The sequence below is a fragment of the Oncorhynchus nerka genome, linkage group LG18 (assembly GCF_034236695.1).
Source record: "Oncorhynchus nerka isolate Pitt River linkage group LG18, Oner_Uvic_2.0, whole genome shotgun sequence".
NCBI classification, from domain to species: Eukaryota; Metazoa; Chordata; class Actinopteri; order Salmoniformes; family Salmonidae; genus Oncorhynchus; species Oncorhynchus nerka.
In genome coordinates, this window is record NC_088413.1 from 81,359,596 (window position 1) to 81,377,095 (window position 17,500).

Genomic DNA, 17,500 nt, shown 5'->3' on the forward strand with positions numbered 1-17,500 from the left:
CAACAGACTAGCACAGATACAGTATGCAACAGACTAGCACAGGTACAGTATGCAACAGACTAGCACAGGTACAGTATGCAACAGACTAGCACAGGTACAGTATGCAACAAACTAGCACAGGTGCAGTATGCAACAGACTAGCACAGATACAGTATGCAACAGACTAGCACAGGTACAGTATTTTGTGGCTGGCGACAACAGCCATACTCATTTTTTACTTATAGTTTTTATTATTATTATTTACAATGCTAAGTTGTGCACCGGGGCCTCCCACTCCTCTTTCTATTATGGTTAGAGCCAGTTTGCGCTGTTCTGTGAAAGGAGTAGTACACAGCATTGCACGAGATCTTCAGTTTCTTGTCAATTTCTCGCATGGAATAGCCTTCATTTCTCAGACCAAGAATAGACTGACGAGTTTCAGAAGAAAGGTCTTTGTTTCTGGCCATTTTTAACCCGTAGTCGAACCCACAAATGCTGATGCTCCAGATACTCAACTAGTCTAAAGAAGGCCAGTTTTATTGCTTCTTTAATCAGAACAACAGTTTTCAGCTGTGCTAACATAACTGCAAAACGGTTTTCTAATGATCAATTAGCCTTTTTAAAATGATAAACACAACGTGCCATTGGAACACAGGAGTGATGGTTGCTGATAATGGGCCTCTGTACGCCTATGTAGATATTCCATAAAAAAATCTGCAGTTTCCAGCTACAATAGTCATTTACAACATTAACAGTGTCTACACTTTATTTCCGATCAATTTGATGTTATTTTAATGTTATTTAAAATGTTATTTTCTTTCAAAAACAAGGACATTTCTAGAGTGACAGCAAACTTTTGACAGGTAGTGTACCTTTGAATGCCTCCTCGTCTGTTTACCTGCAGACACAGACACTAGGGTGAGCAGTTATGTCACACAGCCAGGAGCTGTGGGGGGCGGAGTTAATCACAGAGAGCAGAGGATAATGGGGGAAACCCAACTTCATGGCGGTATCCAACATAAACGCCCAAAACAACAGGCGATAATCAAAATGTGTCCGACCCAAAACTGGGCACAAACAGACAGAGAACATGACACTCGACCAACCTAGACGAACAGAAAACAAGCCCGCACAAAAAACAGGCGGGCCTAACAGGCTTAAATAGTCCTGAATCAAAACTCAAACTCGAAACAGGTGCAACCATTAAGACACAACGAACAGAAAAGGAAAAGGGGATCGGTTGCAGCTAGTAGACCGGCGACGACGACCGCCGCCCGAACAGGAAGAGGAGCCACCTTCAGTGGCAGCTAGTAGACCGCCGAGCGCCACCCGAACAGGAAGAGGAGCCACCTGCAGTGGCAGCTAGTAGACCGGCAACGACGACCGCTGAGCGCCACCCGAACAGGAAGAGGAGCCACCTGCAGTGGAAGTCGTGACAAGTTCAGTCATCTGCACCCAATACAGCCTTCAACATATTCTTACCCTTTTCTGTTTTTATAAAGATAGATGGTATCATCATGAAACAATATCAATTTAGATCCTACAAGGGACAAACCTTGCCTTAAATTGAGTTTAAGTGGCTGCACCTGCTGTCCTTTCAAATCCAAATGTTTCAGGTTCCTGCAAGAAACCCCCACCAACTAAGGAGGTTCCCACAAGAACCCCCACCAACTAAGGAGGTTCCCACAAGAACCCACACCAACTAAGGAGATTCCCACAAGAACCCCCACCAACTAAGGAGGTTCCCACAAGAACCCCCACCAACTAAGCAGGTTCCCACAAGACCCCCACCAACTAAGGAGTTTCCTGCAAGAAACCCCCACCAACTAAGAAGGTTCCTGCAAGAAACCCCCACCAACTAAGGAGGTTCCCGCAAGAACCCCCACCAACTAAGCAGGTTCCCACAAGAACCTCCACCAACTAAGGAGTTTCCTGCAAGAAACCCCCACCAACTAAGAAGGTTCCCGCAAGAAACCCCCACCAACTAAGGAGGTTCCCGCAAGAAACCCCCACCAACTAAGGAGGTTCCTCGATGAACCCCACCTTCTATGGGGTTGGGGTTCTAAGAACCTTAGAACCCTAAGGTTCTTCAAATAACTTTGAGGATCTTAGAAGAACCCTTGTTGAACCACACATTTTTAGAGCGTCGTTATCGTTAATCTTAAGTACTGGTTTGTAGACTGCCTTGCACAGTTGTGACCTCCCATCCAGCTGTTGGCACCGTTGTGCAATTCTGTGCTCACCAAACACTAGAACCAAGGAATTTTCTTATATACTTTGACTAGAACACTGAAGTAGGATTGGAGACGACCTAGTTTTGATTTCAAACTTTCTGGACTAACGAATCTACACAACAGTCATAACTTACACATCCAGTCATCATTTTCCTTCGACAGCTTTATCAATTGATTAAGTAATACATGAATGGTTGAAGGTTTGTTACTAAAGCTAGGTTGAAGGGAGGTTACTATAGGGAGGTTATATGGTTGAAGACCAGAGCCCTATTCCCTATATAGTGCACTACTTTAGACCAGGGCCCTATTCCCTATATAGTGCACTACTTTAGACCAGAGCCCTATTCCCTATATAGTGCACTACTTTAGACCAGAGCCCTATTCCCTATATAGTACACTACTTTAGACCAGAGACCTATTCCCTATATAGTACACTACTTTAGACCAGAGCCCTATTCCCTACATAATACACTACTTTAGACCAGAGCCCTATTCCCTATATAGTACACTACTTTAGACCAGACCTCTACATGTACTATACAGGGAAGAGGGTGCCATCTGTGACGCAGACCACCCCTAACCCCTAACCCTAACCCTAACCCCTAACCCTAACCCCTAATCCTTACCCTTACCCTTACCCTTACCCTAACCCTAACCCTAACCCCTAACCCTTAGCCTTACCCTTACCCTAACCCTAACCCTAACCCCTAACCCTAACCCCTAACCCTTAGCCTTACCCTTACCCTAACCCTAACCCTAACCGGGCCGGACTGCAGACTTTATCATTTATCACAGCTGCCTGTTTAAACAAGAACACTTTGCTTAGCTGACTTCTCACCCACCCTGCTCTCCCTCCCTCCCTCCCTCCCTGCTCTCCCTCCCTCCCTCCCTGCTCTCCCTCCCTCCCTCCCTCCCTCCCTGCTCTCCCTCCCTCCCTCCCTGCTCTCGCTGCTCACCCTCCCTCCCTCCCTCCCTGCTCTCCCTCCCTCCCTTCCTCCCTCCCTCCTCTCCCTCCCTCCCTCCCTGCTCTCCCTCCCTCCCTCCCTCCCTCCCTGCTCTCACTCCCTCCCTGCTCTCACTCCCCTCTCTCCCTGCCCTCCCTCCCTCCCTCCCTCCCTCCCTCCCTGCTCTCCCTCCCTCCCTCCCTGCTCTCACTCCCTCCCTGCTCTCCCTCCCTCCCTCCCTGCTCTCCCTCCCTGCTCTCCCTCCCTCTCTGCTCTCCCTCCCTCCCTCCCTCCTGCTCTCCCTCCCTCCCTCCCTCCCTGCTCTCCCTGCTCACCCTCCCTCCCTCCCTGCTCTCCCTCCCTCCCTTCCTCCCTCCCTCCTCTCCCTCCCTCCCTCCCTCCCTCCCTGCTCTCCCTCCCTGCTCTCCCTCTCTCCCTCCCTCCCTCCCTCCCTCCCTCCCTGCTCTCACTCCCTACCTGCTCTCACTCCCTCCCTCCCTGCTCTCCCTCCCTCCCCCTCCCTCCCTCCCTGCTCTCCCTCCCTCCCTCCCTGCTCTCACTCCCTCCCTGCTCTCACTCCCTCCCTCCCTGCTCTCTCTCTCTCTCTCTCCCTCCCTCCCTCCCTCCCTCCCTCCCTCCCTCCCTCCCTGCTCTCTCTCCCTCCCTCCCTCCCTCCCTGCTCTCCCTCCCTCCCTCCCTGCTCTCCCTCCCCTCCCTCCCTCCCTCCCTGCTCTCACTCCTCCCTCCCTCCCTCCCTCCCTCTCTCACTCCCTCCCTGCTCTCACTCCCTCCCTGCTCTCCCTCCCTCCCTCCCTCCCTCCCTCCCTCCCTGCTCTCCCTCCCTCCCTCCCTCCCTCCCTCCCTCCCTCCTGCTCCCTCCCTGCTCTCCCTCCCTCCCTCCCTCCCTCCCTCCCTCCCTCCCTCCCCCTGCTCTCCCTCCCTCCCTCCCTCCCTCCCTCCCTGCTCTCCCTCCCTGCTCTCCATCCCTCCCTCCCTGCTCTCCCTCCCTCCCTGCTCTCCCTCCCTGCTCTCCCTCCCTCCTCTCCCTCCCTCCCTCCCTCCCTCCCTGCTCTCCCTCCCTGCTCTCCCTCCCTCCCTCTCTCCCTCCCTGCTCTCCATCCCTCCCTCCCTCCCTCCCTCCCTGCTCTCCCTCCCTGCTCTCCCTCCCTCCCTCCCTCCCTCCCTGCTCTCACTCCCTCCCTCCCTGCTCTCTCTCCCTCCCTCCCTCCCTCCCTCCCTCCCTCCCTGCTCTCCCTCCCTGCTCTCCCTCCCTTCCCTCCCTCCCTGCTCTCCCTCCCTCCCTCCCTCCCTCCCTGCTCTCCCTCCCTGCTCTCCCTCCCTCCCTGCTCTCCCTGCTCTCCCTCCCTCCCTCCCTCCCTCCCCCTCCCTCCCTCCCTGCTCTCCCTCCCTCCCTCCCTCCCTCCCTGCTCTCACTCCCTCCCTCCCTGCTCTCTCTCCCTCCTCCCTCCCTCCCTCCCTCCCTCCCTCCCTATATAAAATGACTTCATTGTCTGAGAACCATGAACAGTTTGGAATTTGCTTTGTAATATATCCACATAAGGAAATGTAATGTTAGGTGGTGATTATGGGGTACTGTGTGAACCTGTTTAAGTTACATGAATTTCACCCAGAACATGAGTCTTTAATCTAGTGTAATACACAGAATTACAGTTCTTTACGTGCAATCAGTGGGAACTATAGCATACTACATGAAGCACAATACATTCAGTTGATGTGATACTGACCTATAGCAACTGCATATTTTGTGAAACTTAATATTGGGTAGAATCAACAAACAAGGTTACTTCACGATCATTAGTGACTTTTCTACCACCTAACAAGGTTACTTCACAATCATTAGTGACTTTTCTACCACCTAACAAGGTTACTTCACGATCATTAGTGACTTTTCTACCACCTAACAAGGTTACTTCACCATCATTAGTGACTTTTCTACCACCTAACAAGGTTACTTCACCATCATTAGTGACTTTTCTACCACATATCAAGGTTAAGAGACAGTTCTAAATGTACTGGGGTGGGGGACAGTTCTAAATGTACTGGGGGACAGTTCTAAATGTACTGGGGTGGGGGACGGTTCTAAATGTACTGTGGTGGGGGACGGTTCTAAATGTACTGGGGACGGTTCTAAATGTACTGGGGTGGGGGACGGTTCTAAATGTACTGGGATGGGGGGACAGTTCTAAATGTACTGGGGTGGGGACAGTTCTACATGTACTGGGGACGGTTCTAAATGTACTGGGGTGGGGGACGGTTCTAAATGTACTGGGGACGGTTCTAAATGTACTGGGGTGGGGACGGTTCTAAAATGTACTGGGGTGGGGGACAGTTCTAAATGTACTGGGGGACAGTTCTAAATGTACTGGGGTGGGGGACAGTTCTAAATGTACTGGGGTGGGGGATGGTTCTAAATGTACTGGGGTGGGGATGGTTCTAAATGTACTGGGGTGGGGGACAGTTCTAAATGTACTGGGGGACAGTTCTAAATGTACTGGGGTGGGGGACAGTTCTAAATGTACTGGGGTGGGGGATGGTTCTAAATGTACTGGGGTGGGGGATGGTTCCTAAATGTACTGGGGTGGGGACGGGACTGGGGACGGTTCTAAATGTACTGGGGTGGGGGACGGTTCTAAATGTACTGGGGTGGGGGACAGTTCTAAATGTACTGGGGGACAGTTCTAAATGTACTGGGGTGGGGGACAGTTCTAAATGTACTGGGGTGGGGGATGGTTCTAAATGTACTGGGGTGGGGGATGGTTCTAAATGTACTGGGGTGGGGGACAGTTCTAAATGTACTGGGGGACAGTTCTAAATGTACTGGGGTGGGGGACAGTTCTAAATGTACTGGGGTGGGGGATGGTTCTAAATGTACTGGGGTGGGGGATGGTTCTAAATGTACTGGGGTGGGGACGGTTCTAAATGTACTGGGGTGGGGGATGTTCTAAATGTACTGGGGTGGGGGACAGTTCTAAATGTACTGGGGTGGGGGACGGTTCTAAATGTACTGGGGTGGGGGACAGTTCTAAATGTACTGGGGTGGGGGACGGTTCTAAATGTACTGGGGGACAGTTCTAAATGTACTGGGGTGGGGGACAGTTCTAAATGTACTGGGGACAGTTCTAAATGTACTGGGGTGGGGGACAGTTCTAAATGTACTGGGGGACGGTTCTAAATGTACTGGGGTGGGGGACAGTTCTAAATGTACTGGGGACGGTTCTAAATGTACTGGGGTGGGGGACAGTTCTACATGTACTGGGGACGGTTCTAAATGTACTGGGGGACAGTTCTAAATGTACTGGGGTGGGGACAGTTCTAAATGTACTGGGGTGGGGGACGGTTCTAAATGTACTGGGGGACGGTTCTAAATGTACTGGGGTGTGAGGACGGTTCTAAATGTACTGGGTTGGGGGGACGGTTCTAAATGTACTGGGGGACAGTTCTAAATGTACTGGGGGGACGGTTCTAAATGTACTGTGGTAGGGAGACGGTTCTAAATGTACTGGGTTGGGGGGACGGTTCTAAATGTACTGGGGTGGGGGGACGGTTCTAAATGTACAAGACATGCCACCAGAGGTCTATTCACAGTCCCCAAGTCCAGAACAGACTATGGGAGGACCACAGTACTACATAGAGCCATGACTACATGGAACTCTATTCCACATCAGGTAACTGATGCAGTAAAATGATATTTAAAAAACACAGGGATGTGAAGCAACACAAACATTGGCACAGACACACACACACACACACACACACACACACAATAACATATGCACTATACATACACATGGATTTAGTACTTTAGTACTGTAGATATGTGGTAGTGGTGGAGTAGGGGCCTGAGGGCACCCAATGTGTTGTAGATATGTGGTAGTGGTGGAGTAGGGGCCTGAGGGCACACAGTGTGTTGTAGATATGTGGTAGTGGTGGAGTAGGGGCCTGAGGGCACACAGTGTGTTGTAGATATGTGGTAGTGGTGGAGTAGGGGCCTGAGGGCACCCAATGTGTTGTAGATATGTGGTAGTGGTGGAGTAGGGGCCTGAGGGCACACAATGTGTTGTAGATATGTGGTAGTGGTGGAGTAGGGGCCTGAGGGCACCCAATGTGTTGTAGATATGTGGTAGTGGTGGAGTAGGGGCCTGAGGGCACCCAATGTGTTGTAGATATGTGGTAGTGGTGGAGTAGGGGCCTGAGGACACACAGTGTGTTGTAGATATGTGGTAGTGGTGGAGTAGGGGCCTGAGGGCACCCAATGTGTTGTAGATATGTGGTAGTGGTGGAGTAGGGGCCTGAGGGCACACAGTGTGTTGTAGATATGTGGTAGTGGTGGAGTAGGGGCCTGAGGGCACACAGTGTGTTGTAGATATGTGGTAGTGGTGGAGTAGGGGCCTGAGGGACACAGTGTGTTGTAGATATGTGGTAGTGGTGGAGTAGGGGCCTGAGGGCACCCAATGTGTTGTAGATATGTGGTAGTGGTGGAGTAGGGGCCTGAGGGCACACAGTGTGTTGTAGATATGTGGTAGTGGTGGAGTAGGGGCCTGAGGGCACACAGTGTGTTGTAGATATGTGGTAGTGGTGGAGTAGGGGCCTGAGGGCACACAGTGTATTGTGAAATTTGTGAATGTATTGTAATGTTTTAAAATGGTATAAACTGCCTTCATTTTGCTGGACCCCAGGAAGAGTAGCTGCTGCTTTGGCAGGAACTAATGGGGATCCATAATAAACCCCAGGAAGAGTAGCTGCTGCTTTGGCAGGAACTAATGGGGATCCATAATAAACCCCAGGAAGAGTAGCTGCTGTGGCAGGAACTAATGGGGCCATAATAAACCCCAGGAAGAGTAGCTGCTGCCTTAACAGGAACAATGGGATTAGTAAACCCCAGGAAATAGCTGCTGCCTTAACAGGAACTAATGTGGATCCATAATAAACCCCAGGAAGAGTAGCTGCTGCCTTGGCAGGAACTAATGATCCTAAACCCCAGGAAGAGTAGCTGCTTGAACTGGATCCATAATAAACCCCAGGAAGAGTAGCTGCTGCCTTAGCAGGAACTAATGGGGATCCATAATAAACCCCAGGAAGAGTAGCTGCTGCCTTGGCAGGAACTAATGGGGATCCATAATAAACCCCAGGAAGAGTAGCTGCTGCCTTAGCAGGAACTAATGTGGATCCATAATAAACCCCAGGAAGAGTAGCTGCTGCCTTAGCAGGAACTAATGGGGATCCATAATAAACCCCAGGAAGAGTAGCTGCTGCCTTAGCAGGAACTAATGTGGATCCATAATAAACCCCAGGAAGAGTAGCTGCTGCCTTAGCAGGAACTAATGGGGATCCATAATAAACCCCAGGAAGAGTAGCTGCTGCTTTGGCAGGAACTAATGGGGATCCATAATAAACCCCAGGAAGAGTAGCTGCTGCTTTGGCAGGAACTAATGGAGATCCATAGTAAACCCCAGGAAGAGTAGCTGCTGCCTTGGCAGGAACTAATGGGTATCCATAATAAACCCCAGGAAGAGTAGCTGCTGCTTTGGCAGGAACTAATGGGGATCCATAATAAACCCCAGGAAGAGTAGCTGCTGCTTTGGCAGGAACTAATGGGGATCCATAATAAACCCCAGGAAGAGTAGCTGCTGCTTTGGCAGGAACTAATGGGGATCCATAATAAACCCCAGGAAGAGTAGCTGCTGCTTTGGCAGGAACTAATGGGGATCCATAGTAAACCCCAGGAAGAGTAGCTGCTGCCTTAGCAGGAACTAATGGGGATCCATAATAAACCCCAGGAAGAGTAGCTGCTGCCTTGGCAGGAACTAATGGGGATCCATAGTAAACCCCAGGAAGAGTAGCTGCTGCCTTGGCATGAACTAATGGGGATCCATAGTAAACCCCAGGAAGAGTAGCTGCTGCCTTGGCATGAACTAATGGGGATCCATATTAAACCCCAGGAAGAGTAGCTGCTGCCTTGGCATGAACTAATGGGGATCCATAATAAACCTCAGGAAGAGTAGCTGCTGCCTTGGCATGAACTAATGGGGATCCATATTAAACCCCAGGAAGAGTAGCTGCTGCCTTAGCAGGAACTAATGGGGATCCATAATAAACCCCAGGAAGAGTAGCTGCTGCCTTAGCAGGAACTAATGGGGATCCATAATAAACCCCAGGAAGAGTAGCTGCTGCCTTGGCAGGAACTAATGGGGATCCATAATAAACCCCAGGAAGAGTAGCTGCTGCTTTGGCAGGAACTAATGGGGATCCATAGTAAACCCCAGGAAGAGTAGCTGCTGCTTTGGCAGGAACTAATGGGGATCCATAGTAAACCCCAGGAAGAGTAGCTGCTGCTTTGGCAGGAACTAATGGGGATCCATAGTAAACCCCAGGAAGAGTAGCTGCTGCCTTAGCAGGAACTAATGGGGATCCATAATAAACCCCAGGAAGAGTAGCTGCTGCCTTGGCAGGAACTAATGGGGATCCATAATAAACCCCAGGAAGAGTAGCTGCTGCTTTGGCAGGAACTAATGGGGATCCATAGTAAACCCCAGGAAGAGTAGCTGCTGCTTTGGCAGGAACTAATGGGGAGTAAACCCCAGGAAGAGTAGGATGCCAGGAATAATGGGGATCCATAGTAAACCCCAGGAAGAGTAGCTGCTGCCTTGGCATGAACTAATGGGGATCCATATTAAACCCCAGGAAGAGTAGCTGCTGCCTTAGCAGGAACTAATGGGGATCCATAATAAACCCCAGGAAGAGTAGCTGCTGCCTTAGCAGGAACTAATGGGGATCCATAATAAACCCCAGGAAGAGTAGCTGCTGCCTTGGCATGAACTAATGGGGATCCATATTAAACCCCAGGAAGAGTAGCTGCTGCCTTGACAGGAACTAATGGGGATCCATAATAAACCCCAGGAAGAGTAGCTGCTGCCTTAGCAGGAACTAATGGGGATCCATAATAAACCCCAGGAAGAGTAGCTGCTGCCTTGGCAGGAACTAATGGGGATCCATAATAAACCCCAGGAAGAGTAGCTGCTGCTTTGGCAGGAACTAATGGGGATCCATAGTAAACCCCAGGAAGAGTAGCTGCTGCTTTGGCAGGAACTAATGGGGATCCATAATAAACCCCAGGAAGAGTAGCTGCTGCTTTGGCAGGAACTAATGGGGATCCATAGTAAACCCCAGGAAGAGTAGCTGCTGCCTTGGCATGAACTAATGGGGATCCATATTAAACCCCAGGAAGAGTAGCTGCTGCCTTGGCAGGAACTAATGGGGATCCATAGTAAACCCCAGGAAGAGTAGCTGCTGCCTTAGCAGGAACTAATGGGGATCCATAATAAACCCCAGGAAGAGTAGCTGCTGCCTTAGCAGGAACTAATGGGGATCCATAATAAACCCCAGGAAGAGTAGCTGCTGCCTTGGCAGGAACTAATGGGGATCCATAATAAACCCCAGGAAGAGTAGCTGCTGCTTTGGCAGGAACTAATGGGGATCCATAGTAAACCCCAGGAAGAGTAGCTGCTGCTTTGGCAGGAACTAATGGGGATCCATAGTAAACCCCAGGAAGAGTAGCTGCTGCTTTGGCAGGAACTAATGGGGATCCATAGTAAACCCCAGGAAGAGTAGCTGCTGCCTTGGCATGAACTAATGGGGATCCATATTAAACCCCAGGAAGAGTAGCTGCTGCCTTAGCAGGAACTAATGGGGATCCATAATAAACCCCAGGAAGAGTAGCTGCTGCCTTAGCAGGAACTAATGGGGATCCATAATAAACCCCAGGAAGAGTAGCTGCTGCCTTGGCATGAACTAATGGGGATCCATATTAAACCCCAGGAAGAGTAGCTGCTGCCTTAGCAGGAACTAATGGGGATCCATAATAAACCCCAGGAAGAGTAGCTGCTGCCTTGGCAGGAACTAATGGGGATCCATAATAAACCCCAGGAAGAGTAGCTGCTGCCTTGACAGGAACTAATGGGGATCCATAATAAACCCCAGGAAGAGTAGCTGCTGCCTTGACAGGAACTAATGGGGATCCATATTAAACCCCAGGAAGAGTAGCTGCTGCCTTGGCAGGAACTAATGTGGATCCATAATAAACCCCAGGAAGAGTAGCTGCTGCCTTAGCAGGAACTAATGTGGATCCATAGTAAACCCCAGGAAGAGTAGCTGCTGCCTTGGCAGGAACTAATGTGGATCCATAATAAACCCCAGGAAGAGTAGCTTCTGCTTTGGCAGGAACTAATGTGGATCCATAATAAACCCCAGGAAGAGTAGCTGCTGCCTTGGCAGGAACTAATGTGGATCCATAATAAACACCAGGAAGAGTAGCTGCTGCTTTGGCAGGAACTAATGTGGATCGATAATAAATACAAACACAAATGGACATGGAAATCTGTCCTTTGGTCTGATGAGTCCAAATTTGAGATTTTTGGTTCCAACCGCTGTGACTTTGTGAGACGCAGAGAAGGTAAATGGATGATCTGACGCATGTGTGGTCCCCACCGTGAAGCATGGAGGAGGAGGTGTGATGTTGTGGGGGTGTTTTGCTTTAATCCAGAATTAGGCACAGTTGCATGGCTAACAGCATTCTTATACGACATCCCATCTGGTTTGGGCTTTAAAAAATAAAATAAATAAAAATGATTTTACCTTTATTTAACCAGGTAGGCCAGTTGAGAACACCTTTATTTAACCAGGTAGGCCAGTTGAGAACACCTTTATTTAACCAGGTAGGCCAGTTGAGAACACCTTTATTTAACCAGGTAGGCCAGTTGAGAACAAGTTCTCATTTACAACTGCGACCTGGCCAAGATAAAGCAAAGCGACACAAACAACAACAACAGAGTTACACGTGGAATAAACAAAATTACATTCAATAATACAGTAGAAACAGTCTATATACGGTGTGTGCAAATGAGGTAGGATAAGGGAGGTAAGGCAACAAATAGGCCATAGTGGCTAAATAATTACAATATAGCAAATAAACACTGGGGTAATAGATGTGCAGAAGATGAATGTGCAAGTAGAAATACTGCGGTGCAAAGTAACAAAATAAATAACAGTATGGGGATGAGGGAGTAGAATGGGCTATTTACAGATGGGCTGTCACGGCCGTCAAAAGAAGTGGACCAAGGTGCAGCGTCGTGAGCGTACATTTTCATTTTATTTTAAAGTGTCGCCAACAAAACAACAAACGAAGAAACAACCGTGAAGCTTACAGGGCAAAGTGCCACAAACAAAGTTAACTACCCACAAAGACAGGTGGGAAAAAGGGCTGCCTAAGTATGGTTCCCAATCAGAGACAACGATAGACAGCTGTCCCTGATTGAGAACCTTACCCGGCCAAAACAAAGAAATACAAAAACATAGAAAATAGAACATAGAATGCCCACCCCACATCACACCCTGACCTAACCAAATAGAGAAATAAAACAGCTCTCTAAGGTCAGGGCGTGACATGGGCTATGTACAGGTGCAGTGATCTGTGAGCTGCTCTGACAGCTGGTGCTTAAAGCTAGTTGATTTGGTTAGTTGGTTGGTTTGCGCTTAGTGGGACTATCAATTGTTTTTCAACGGGACAATGACCTCCAGGCTGTGTAAGGGCTATTTGACCAAGAAAGAGAGTGCATCAGATGACCTGGCCTCCACAATCACCCGACCTCAAACCCAATTGAGATGGTTTGGGATGAGTCGGACCGCAGAGTGAAGGAAAAGCAGCCAACATGTGCTCAGCAGATGCGGGGGGAAATGCTTCAAGACCGTCAGAAAAGCATTGCAGAGGAAGCAGGCCAAGAGCAAAGCTGTCATCAAGGCAAAGGGTGGTTACTTTGAAGTGTTTAACACTTTTTGGGATTCCATTAGTTATTTCATAGTTTTGATGTCTTCACTATTATTGCACAATGTAGAAAATACTAGCATACAGAAAATCCCTGGAATGAGTAGGTCTGTCCAAACTTTTGACTGGTACTGTGTGTGTGTGTGTGTGTGTGTGTGTGTGTGTGTGTGTGTGTGTGTGTGTGTGTGTGTGTGTGTGTGTGTGTGTGTGTGTGTGTGTGTGTGTGTGTGTGTGTGTGTGTGTGTGTGTGTGTGTATATATACAAAAATACAGTAATGGGAAGCACAAATAAAACATCACAAATCCCCCAGAAATAATCAGAGATAGGGATTCCTACATAGCTTTTAAATCTGACTGTAGTTTTGTCACAGCCACATCAACAGTCAGATCAACAGCCAGATCAACAGTCAGATCAACAGTCAGATCAACAGCCACATCAACAGCCACATCAACAGCCAGATGAACAGTCAGATCAACAGCCAGATCAACAGTCAGATCAACAGCCACATTAACAGCCACATCAACAGCCACATCAACAGCCACATCAACAGCCACATCAACAGCCACATCAACAGCCAGATCAACAATCAGATCAACAGCCACATCAACAGCCAGATCAACAGCCACATCAACAGCCACATCAACAGCCAGATCAACAGCCACATCAACAGCCACATCAACAATCAGATCAACAACCACATCAACAATCAGATCAACAGCCACATCAACAGCCAGATCAACAGTCAGATCAAAGCCAGATCAACAGCCAGATCAACAGCCAGATCAACAGTCAGATCAACAGCCAGATCAACAGCCAGATCAACAGTCAGATCAACAGCCACATCAACAGCCACATCAACAGTCAGATCAACAGTCAGATCAACAGCCAGATCAACAGCCAGATCAACAGCCAGATCAACAGTCAGATCAACAGCCAGATCAACAGTCAGATCAACAGCCAGATCAACAGCCAGATCAACAGCCACATCAACAGCCACATCAACAGCCAGATCAACAGTCAGATCAACAGTCAGATCAACAGTCAGATCAACAATCAGATCAACAGTCAGATCAACAGCCACATCAACAGTCAGATCAACAGTCAGATCAACAGCCAGATCAACAGCCAGATCAACAGCCAGATCAACAGTCAGATCAACAGCCAGATCAACAGTCAGATCAACAGCCAGATCAACAGTCAGATCAACAGCCACATCAACAGCCACATCAACAGTCAGATCAACAGTCAGATCAACAGTCAGATCAACAGCCAGATCAACAGCCAGATCAACAGTCAGATCAACAGCCACATCAACAGCCAGATCAACAGTCAGATCAACAGTCAGATCAACAGCCAGATCAACAGTCAGATCAACAGCCAGATCAACAGCCAGATCAACAGTCAGGGCAACAGTCAGATCAACAGTCAGATCAACAGCCAGATCAACAGCCAGATCAACAGCCAGATCAACAGCCAGATCAACAGTCAGATCAACAGCCACATCAACAGCCAGATCAACAGTCAGATCAACAGTCAGATCAACAGCCAGATCAACAGTCAGATCAACAGCCAGATCAACAGCCAGATCAACAGTCAGGGCAACAGCCAGATCAACAGCCAGATCAACAGTCAGGGCAACAGTCAGATCAACAGCCAGATCAACAGTCAGATCAACAGCCAGATCAACAGCCAGATCAACAGTCAGGGCAACAGTCAGATCAACAGTCAGATCAACAGCCAGATCAACAGCCAGATCAACAGCCAGATCAACAGCCAGATCAACAGTCAGATCAACAGCCAGATCAACAGTCAGATCAACAGCCACATCAACAGCCACATCAACAGTCAGATCAACAGCCACATCAACAGCCAGATCAACAGTCAGATCAACAGTCAGATCAACAGCCAGATCAACAGCCAGATCAACAGCCAGATCAACAGCCAGATCAACAGTCAGATCAACAGCCACATCAACAGCCAGATCAACAGTCAGATCAACAGTCAGATCAACAGCCAGATCAACAGTCAGATCAACAGCCAGATCAACAGCCAGATCAACAGCCAGATCAACAGTCAGATCAACAGCCAGATCAACAGCCAGATCAACAGTCAGATCAACAGCCAGATCAACACCACACATAATGCTATCATCCAAATATAGATTAAGTTAAATAATAATAATAATTACAGATTTACCAATGGTGTTTATATCAATAGTGAAGAGAACAGGTACCAAAATCGATCCCTGTTTTACACATGTACGTACTTCAAGAAATTCAGACTTAACTCTATAAATCAGGATGGCCTGAATTCAGACTTAACTCTATAAATCAGGATGGCCTGAATTCAGACTTAACTCTATAAATCAGGATGGCCTGAATTCAGACTTAACTCTATAAATCAGGATGGCCTGAATTCAGACTTAACTCTATAAATCAGGATGGCCTGAATTCAGACTTAACTCTATAAATCAGGATGGCCTGAATTCAGACTTAACTCTATAAATCAGGATGGCCTGAATTCAGACTTAACTCTATAAATCAGGATGGCCTGAATTCAGACTTAACTCTATAAATCAGGATGGCCTGAATTCAGACTTAGCTCTATAAATCAGGATGGCCTGAATTCAGACTTAACTCTATAAATCAGGATGGCCTGAATTCAGACTTAACTCTATAAATCAGGATGGCCTGAATTCAGACTTAACTCTATAAATCAGGATGGCCTGAATTCAGACTTAACTCTATAAATCAGGATGGCCTGAATTCAGACTTAACTCTATAAATCAGGATGGCCTGAATTCAGACATAACTCTATAAATCAGGATGGCCTGAATTCAGACTTAACTCTATAAATCAGGATGGCCTGAATTCAGACTTAACTCTATAAATCAGGATGGCCTGAATTCAGACTTAACTCTATAAATCAGGATGGCCTGAATTCAGACTTAACTCTATAAATCAGGATGGCCTGAATTCAGACTTAACTCTATAAATCAGGATGGCCTGAATTCAGACTTAACTCTATAAATCAGGATGGCCTGAATTCAGACTTAGCTCTATAAATCAGGATGGCCTGAATTCAGACTTAACTCTATAAATCAGGATGGCCTGAATTCAGACTTAACTCTATAAATCAGGATGGCCTGAATTCAGACTTAACTCTATAAATCAGGATGGCCTGAATTCAGACTTAACTCTATAAATCAGGATGGCCTGAATTCAGACTTAACTCTATAAATCAGGATGGCCTGAATTCAGACTTAACTCTATAAATCAGGATGGCCTGAATTCAGACTTAACTCTATAAATCAGGATGGCCTGAATTCAGACTTAACTCTATAAATCAGGATGGCCTGAATTCAGACTTAACTCTATAAATCAGGATGGCCTGAATTCAGACTTAACTCTATAAATCAGGATGGCCTGAATTCAGACTTAACTCTATAAATCAGGATGGCCTGAATTCAGACTTAACTCTATAAATCAGGTTTTGACATTTTTGCCTGTCCACTACCGTTCTCTTGCCTGCTCCTTGTTGGATTATTAAACATCTAAGAGTCCAACCATCTACCTCCTGTGTCACAGGAGAGAGTGATGAGACAGGCAGAGAGAGTGATGAGACAGGCAGAGAGAGGGATGAGACAGGCAGAGAGTGTGATGAGACAGGCAGAGAGAGTGATGAGACAGGCAGAGAGAGGGATGAGACAGGCAGAGAGAGTGATGAGACAGGCAGAGAGAGTGATGAGACAGGCAGAGAGAGTGATGAGACAGGTAGAGAGAGTGATGAGACAGGCAGAGAGAGTGATGAGACAGGCAGAGAGAGGGATGAGACAGGCAGAGAGAGGGATGAGACAGGCAGAGAGAGTGATGAGACAGGCAGAGAGAGTGATGAGACAGGCAGAGAGAGTGATGAGACAGGTAGAGAGTGATGAGACAGGCAGAGAGAGTGATGAGACAGGTAGAGAGAGTGATGAGACAGGCAGAGAGAGTGATGAGACAGGCAGAGAGAGTGATGAGACAGGCAGAGAGAGGGATGAGACAGGCAGAGAGAGGGATGAGACAGGCAGAGAGAGGGATGAGACAGGCAGAGAGAGTGATGAGACAGGTAGAGAGAGTGATGAGACAGGCAGAGAGAGTGATGAGACAGGTAGAGAGAGTGATGAGACAGGCAGAGAGAGTGATGAGACAGGCAGAGAGAGTGATTAGACAGGAAGAGAGAGGGATGAGACAGGCAGAGAGAGTGATGAGACAGGCAGAGAGAGTGATGAGACAGGTAGAGAGAGTGATGAGACAGGCAGAGAGAGGGATGAGACAGGCAGAGAGAGGGATGAGACAGGCAGAGAGAGGGATGAGACAGGCAGAGAGAGTGATGAGACAGGCAGAGAGAGGGATGAGACAGGCAGAGAGAGGGAGCTCGTCCGTGTTGGTCAGCGAACCCTAACGCTTTTGGCCCGTTAGCTCTGCGTGGCATCGACTGTTCCACAAAACCATACTAAAGTGGT

The 17,500-nt window shown here is 48.2% G+C and overlaps 1 protein-coding gene across 1 annotated transcript in view; it reads left to right on the forward strand.

Moving 5' to 3' along the window:
• fbln5 (fibulin 5) overlaps positions 1-17,500 on the forward strand; it is a 60,794-nt gene that overhangs the window by 15,635 nt on the left and 27,659 nt on the right. The gene's annotated exons all lie outside the window — the stretch shown is intronic.